Raw genomic sequence first — 7752 nt, 5'->3', positions numbered from 1 at the left:
TACTACTTCTTACTGGCTATTACATCAACTTAGAAGCTTCATCTGTGTTCTACTATGGTGCTTTTAGTGTCTCCGCATACCGCAGCACGCGACATAGCTTTGTAGACGATAAGTACAACCGTTTCAGAGAGAAGAGCGGCCAATGTGACGATCTGGCTTTAAGTCGATTCGATAACAAATGACGAAAACGGACGGATTTCTCAGGTTTTTATTACATATGAACACTTTTCACATTCTCCCGTGCAACTCGGCTGCTAGTCCTCCTTTCATGCAGAATCTTAAGGTCCTAGCTAATGTCCAAGGCACCAAAGCCAGCTAAAAAGTCAATAATCAATACCTAAAACTAAAATTGTACTACTTCTTACTGGCTATTACATCAACTTAGAAGCTTTCTCTGTGTTCTACTGTGGTGGTTTTAGTGTCTCCGCATACCGCAGCACGCGACATAGCTTTGAAGACGATAAGTACAACCGTTTCAGAGAGAAGAGCGGCCAATGTGACGATCTGGCTTTAAGTCGATTCGATAACAAATGACGAAAACGGACGGATTTCTCAGGTTTTTACTACATATGAACACTTTTCAAATTCTCCCGTGCAACTCGGCTGCTAGTCCTCCTTTCATGAAGAATCTTAAGGTCCTAGCTCATGTCCAAGGCACCAAAGCCAGCTAAAAAGTCAATAATCGATACCTAAAACTCGAATTGTACTACTTCTTACTGGCTATTACATCATCTTAGAAGCTTCATCTGTGTTCTACTATGGTGCTTTTAGTGTCTCCGTATACCGCAGCACGCGACAAAGCTTTCCAGACGATAAGTACAACCGATTCAGAGAGAAGAGCAGCCAATGTGACGATCTGGCTTTAAGTCGATTTGATAACAAATGACGAAAACGGACGGATTTCTCAGGTTTTTACTACATATGAACACATTTGACATTCTCCCGTACAACGCGGCTGCTAGTCCTCCTTTCATGCAGAATCTTAAGGTCCTACCTCATGTCCAAGGCACCAAAGCCAGCTAAAAAGTCAAAAATCGATACTTAAAACTTGAATTGTACTACTTCTTACTGGCTATTACATCAACTTAGAAGCTTCATCTGTGTTCTACTATGGTGCTTTTAGTGTCTCCGCATACCGCAGCACGCGACATAGCTTTGAAGACGATAAGTACAACCGTTTCAGAGAGAAGAGCGGCCAATGTGACGATCTGGCTTTAAGTCGATTCGATAACAAATGACGAAAACGGACGGATTTCTCAGGTTTTTACTACATATGAACACTTTTCACATTCTCCCCTGCAACTCGGCTGCTAGTCCTCCTTTCATGCAGAATCTTAAGGTCCTAGCTCATGTCCAAGGCACCAAAGCCAGCTAAAAAGTCAATAATCGATACCTAAAACATGAATTGTACTACTTCTTACTGGCTATTACATCATCTTAGAAGCTTCATCTGTGTTCTGCTATGGTGCTTTTAGTGTCTCCGCATACCGCAGCACGCGACAAACCTTTCCAGACGATAAGTACAACCGTTTCAGAGAGAAGAGCAGCCAATGTGACGATCTGGCTTTAAGTCGATTTGATAACAAATGACGAAAACGGACGGATTTCTCAGGTTTTTACTACATATGTACACATTTCACATTTTCCCGTACAACGCGGCTGCTAGACCTCCTTTCATGCAGGATCTTAAGGTCCTAGCTCATGTCCAAGGCACCAAAGCCAGCTAAAAAGTCAATAATCAATACCTAAAACTTGAATTGTACTACTTCTTACTGGCTATCACATCAACTTAGAAGCTTCATCTGTGTTCCACTATGGTGCATTTAGTGTCTCCGCATACCGCAGCACGCGACATAGCTTTGAAGACGATAAGGACAACCGTTTCAGAGAGAAGAGCGGCCAATGTGACGATCTGGCTTTAAGTCGATTCGATAACAAATGACGAAAACGGACGGATTTCTCAGGTTTTTACTACATATGAACACTTCTCACATTCTCCCGTGCAACTCGGCTGCTAATCCTCCTTTCATGCAGATTCTTAAGGTCCTAGCTCATGTCCAAGGCATCAAAGCCAGCTTAAAAGTCAATAATCAATACCTAAAACTTGAATTGTACTACTTCTTACTGGCTATCACATCAACTTAGAAGCTTCACTGTGTCCTACTATGGTGCTTTTAGTGTCTCCGCATACCGCAGCACGCGACATAGCTTTGAAGACGATAAGTACAACCGTTTCAGAGAGAAGAGCGGCCAATGTGACGATCTGGCTTTAAGACGATTCGATAACAAATGACGAAAAGGGACGGATTTCTCAGGTTTTTGCTACGTATGAACACTTTTCACATTCTCCCGTGCAACTCGGCTGCTAGTCCTCCTTTCATGAAGAATCTTAAGGTCCTAGTTCATGTCCAAGGCATCAAAGCCAGCTTAAAAGTCAATAATCGATACCTTTAAATTGAATTGTACTACTTCTTACTGGCTATTACATCAACTTAGAAGCTTCATCTGTGTTCTACTATGGTGCTTTTAGTGTCTCTTCATACCGCAGCACGCGACATTGCTTTGCAGACGATAAGTACAACCGTTTCAGAGAGAAGAGCGGCCAATGTGACGATCTGGCTTTAAGTCGATTCGATAACAAATGACGAAAACGGACGGATTTCTCAGGTTTTTACTACATATGAACACTTTTCACATTCTCCCGTGCAACTCGGCAGCTACTCCTCCTTTCATCCAGAATCTTAAGGTCCAAGCTCATCTCCAAGGCACCAAAGCCAGCTACAAAGTCAATAATCGATACCTAAAACTTGAACTGTCCTACTTCTTACTGGCTATTACATCATCTTAGAAGCTTCATATGTGTTCTACTACGGTGCTTTTAGTTTCTCCGAATACCGCAGCACGCGACACAGATTTGCAGACGATAATTACAACCGTTTCAGAGAGAAGAGCGGCCAAAGTGACGATCTGGCTTTAAGGCGATTCGATAACAAATGACGAAAACGGACGGATTTCTCAGGTTGTTACTACATATGAACACTTTTCATATTGTCCCGTGCAACACCGCAGCTAGTCCTCTTTTCATGCAGAATCTTAAAGTCCTAGCTCATGTCCAAGGCACCAAATCCATCCAAGAAGTCGATATCGATACCTTAAACTTGAATTGTACAACTTCTTACTGGCTATTACATCATCATAGAAGCTTCATATGTGTTCTACTATGGTGCTTTTAGTGTCTCCGCATACCGCAGCACGCGACATAGCTTTGCAGACGGTAAGTACAACCGTTTCAGAGAGAAGAGCGGCCAATGTGACGATCTGGCTTTAACTCGATGCGATAACAAATGACGAAAACGGACGGATTTCTCAGGTTTTTACTACATATGAACACTTCTCACATTCTCCCGTGCAACTCGGCTGCTAGTCCTCCTTTCATGAAGAATCTTAAGGTCCTAGCTCATGTCCAAGGCATCAAAGCCAGCTTAAAAGTCAATAATCGATACCTTTAAATTGAATTGAACTACTTCTTACTGGCTATCACATCAACTTAGAAGCTTCATCTGTGTTCTACTATGGTGCTTTTAGTGTCTCCGCATACCGCAGCACGCGATATTGCTTTGCAGACGATAAGTACAACCGTTTCAGAGAGAAGAGCGGCCAATGTGACGATCTGGCTTTAAGTCGATTCGTTAACAAATGACGAAAACGGACGGATTTCTCAGGTTTTTACTACATATGAACACTTTTCACATTCTCCCGTGCAACTCGGCAGCTACTCCTCCTTTCATCCAGAATCTTAAGGTCCAAGCTCATCTCCAAGGCACCAAAGCCAGCTACAAAGTCAATAATCGATACCTAAAACTTGAACTGTCCTACTTCTTACTGGCTATTACATCATCTTAGAAGCTTCATATGTGTTCTACTACGGTGCTTTTAGTTTCTCCGAATACCGCAGCACGCGACACAGCTTTGCAGACGATAATTACAACCGTTTCAGAGAGAAGAGCGGCCAATGTGACGATCTGGCTCTAAGTCGATTCGATAACAAATGACGAAAACGGACGGATTTCTCAGGTTGTTACTACATATGAACACTTTTCATATTGTCCCGTACAACGCGGCTGCTAGACCTCCTTTCATGCAGAATCTTAAGGTCCTAGCTCATGTCCAAGGCACCAAAGCCAGCTAAAAAGTCAATAATCAATACCTTAAACTTGAATTGTACTACTTCTTACTGGCTATCACATCAACTTAGAAGCTTCACTGTGTCCTACTATGGTGCTTTTAGTGTCTCCGCATACCGCAGCACGCGACATAGCTTTGAAGACGATAAGTACAACCGTTTCAGAGAGAAGAGCGGCCAATGTGACGATCTGGCTTTAAGTCGATTCGATAACAAATGACGAAAAGGGATGGATTTCTCAGGTTTTTGCTACGTATGAACACTTTTCACATTCTCCCGTGCAACTCGGCTGCTAGTCCTCCTTTTGATGCAGAATCATAAGATCGTAGCTCATGTCCAAGGCACCAAAGCCAGCGAAAAAATCAATAATCGATACCTAAAACTTGAATTGTACTACCTCTTACTGGCTATTACATCAACTTGAAGCTTCATCTGTGTTCTACTATGGTGTTTTTAGTGTCTCCGCATACCGCAGCACGCGACATAGCTTTGAAGACGATAAGTACAACCGTTTCAGAGAGAAGAGCGGCCAATGTGACGATCTGGCTCTAAGTCGATTCGATAACAAATGACGAAAACGGACGGATTTCTCAGGTTGTTACTACATATGAACACTTTTCATATTGTCCCGTGCAACTCCGCAGCTAGTCCTCTTTTCATGCAGAATCTTAAAGTCGTAGCTCATCTCCAAGGCACCAAATCCATCCAAGAAGTCGATATCGATACCTTAAACTTGAATTGTACAACTTCTTACTGGCTATTACATCATCATAGAAGCTTCATATGTGTTCTACTATGGTGCTTTTAGTGTCTCCGCATACCGCAGCACGCGACATAGCTTTGCAGACGGTAAGTACAACCGTTTCAGAGAGAAGAGCGGCCAATGTGACGATCTGGCTTTAAGTCGATGCGATAACAAATGACGAAAACGGACGGATTTCTCAGGTTTTTACTACATATGAACACTTTTCACATTCTCCCGTGCAACTCGGCAGCTACTCCACCTTTCATCCAGAATCTTAAGGTCCAAGCTCATCTCCAAGGCACCAAAGCCAGCTACAAAGTCAATAATCGATACCTAAAACTTGAACTGTCCTACTTCTTACTGGCTATTACATCATCTTAGAAGCTTCATATGTGTTCTACTACGGTGCTTTTAGTTTCTCCGAATACCGCAGCAAGCGACACAGCTTTGCAGACGATAATTACAACCGTTTCAGAGAGAAGAGCGGCCAATGTGACAATAAGGCTTTAAGTCGATTCGATAACAAATGACGAAAACGGACGGATTTCTCAGGTTTTTACTACATATGAACACTTTTCACATTCTCCCGTGCAACTCGGCTGCTACTCCTCCTTTCATCCAGAATCTTAAGGTCCTACCTCATCTCCAAGGCACCAAAGCCAGCTAAAAAGTCAATAATCGATAACTAAAACTTGAACTGTCCTACTTCTTACTGGCTATTACATCAACTTAGAAGCTTCATCTGTGTTCTACTATGGTGCTTTTAGTGTCTCCGCATACCGCAGCACGCGACATAGCTTTGCAGACGATAAGTACAACCGTTTCAGAGAGAAGAGCGGCCAATGTGACGATCTGGCTTTAAGTCGATTCGATAATAACTGACGAAAACGAACGGATTTCTCAGGTTTTTACTACATATGAACACTTTACACATTGTCCCGTGCAACTCGGCTGCTAGTCCTCCTGCATGTAAAATCTTAAGTTCCTAGCTCATGTCCAAGGCACCAAACAAGGGTAAAAACTCAATAACCGATTCCTAAAACTTGAATTGTACTATTTCTTACTGGCTATTACATCATCTTAGAAGCTACATCTGTGTTCTACTATTGTGCTTTTAGTGTCTCCGAATACCGCAGTACGCGACATAGCTTTGCAGACGATAAATACAACCGTTTCAGAGATCAGAGCGGCCAATGTGACGATTTGGCTTTAAGTCGATTCGATAACAAATGACGAAAACGGACGGATTTCTCAGGTGTTTACTACATATGAACACTTTTCAAATTCTCCCGTCCAACTCGGCTGCTAGTCCTCCTTTCATGCAGAATCTTAAGGTCCTAGCTCATGTCCAAGGCACCAAAGCCAGCAAAAAAGTCAATAATCGATACCTAAAACTTGAATTGGACTACTTCTTACTGGCTATTACATCAACTTAGAAGCTTCATCTGTGTTCCACTAGGGTGATTTTAGTGTCCCCGCATGCCGCAGCACGCGACATAGCTTTGCAGACGATAAGTACAATCGTTTCAGAGAGAAGAGCGGCCAATGTGACGATCTGGCTTTAAGTCGATTCGATAACAAATGACGAAAACTGACGGATTTCTCAGGTTATTACTACATATAAACACTTTTCACATGCTCCTGTGTATCTCGGCTGCTAGTCCTCCTTTCATGCAGAATCTTAAGGTCCTAGCTCATGTCCAAGGCTCCAAGGCCAGCTAAAAAGTCAATAATCAGTAGCTAAAACTTGAATTGTACTACATCTTACTGGCTATTACATCAACTTAGAAGCTCCATCTGTGTTCTACTATGGTGCTTGTAGTGTCTCCGCATACCGCTGCATGCGTCATAGCTTTGCAGACGATAAGTACAACCGTTTCGGAGGGAAGAGCAGCCAATATGACGATCTGGCTTTAAGTCGAATCGATAACAAATGACGAAAACGGACGGATTTCTCAGGCTTTTACTACATATAAACACTTTTCACATTCTCCTGTGTAACTCGGCTGCTAGTCCTCCTTTCATGCAGAATCTTAAGGTCCTAGCTCATGTCCAAGGCATCAAAGCCAGCTAAAAAGTCAATAATCAGTAACTAAAACTTGAATTGTACTACTTCTTACTGGCTATTCAATCAACTTGGAAGTGTCATCTGTGTTCTACTATGGTGCTTTTAGTGTCTCTGCTTACCGCAGCACGCGACATAGCTCTGCACACGATAAGTACAACCGTTTCAGAGAGGAGAGTGGCCAATGTGACGATCTGGCTTTAAGTCTTTTCGATAACAAATGACGAAAACGGACGGATTTCTCTGGTTTTTACTACATATGAACACTTTTCGCATTCTCCCGTGCAACTGGGCAGCTAGTCCTCCTTTCATGCAGAATCTTAAGGTCCTAGCTCATGTCCAAGGCACCAAAGCCAGCTAAAAAGTCAATAATCGATACCTAAAACTTGAATTGTACTACTTCTTACTGGCTATTACATCAACTTGGAAGCTTCATCTGTGTTCTACTATGGTGCTTTTAGTGTCTCCGCATACCGCAGCACGCGACATTGCTTTGCAGACGATAAGTACAACCGTTTCAGAGAGAAGAGCGGCCAATGTGACGATCTGGCTTTAAGTCGATTCGATAACAAATGACGAAAACGGACGGATTTCTCAGGTTTTTACTACATATGAACACTTTTCACATTCTCCCGTGCAACTCGGCAGCTACTCCTCCTTTCATCCAGAATCTTAAGGTCCAAGCTCATCTCCAAGGCACCAAAGCCAGCTACAAAGTCAATAATCGATACCTAAAACTTGAACTGTCCTACTTCTTAC

Source organism: Schistocerca gregaria, unplaced genomic scaffold, assembly GCF_023897955.1.
Source record: "Schistocerca gregaria isolate iqSchGreg1 unplaced genomic scaffold, iqSchGreg1.2 ptg000526l, whole genome shotgun sequence".
Lineage (NCBI taxonomy): Eukaryota > Metazoa > Arthropoda > Insecta > Orthoptera > Acrididae > Schistocerca > Schistocerca gregaria.
This window is presented reverse-complemented; position numbering follows the sequence as displayed.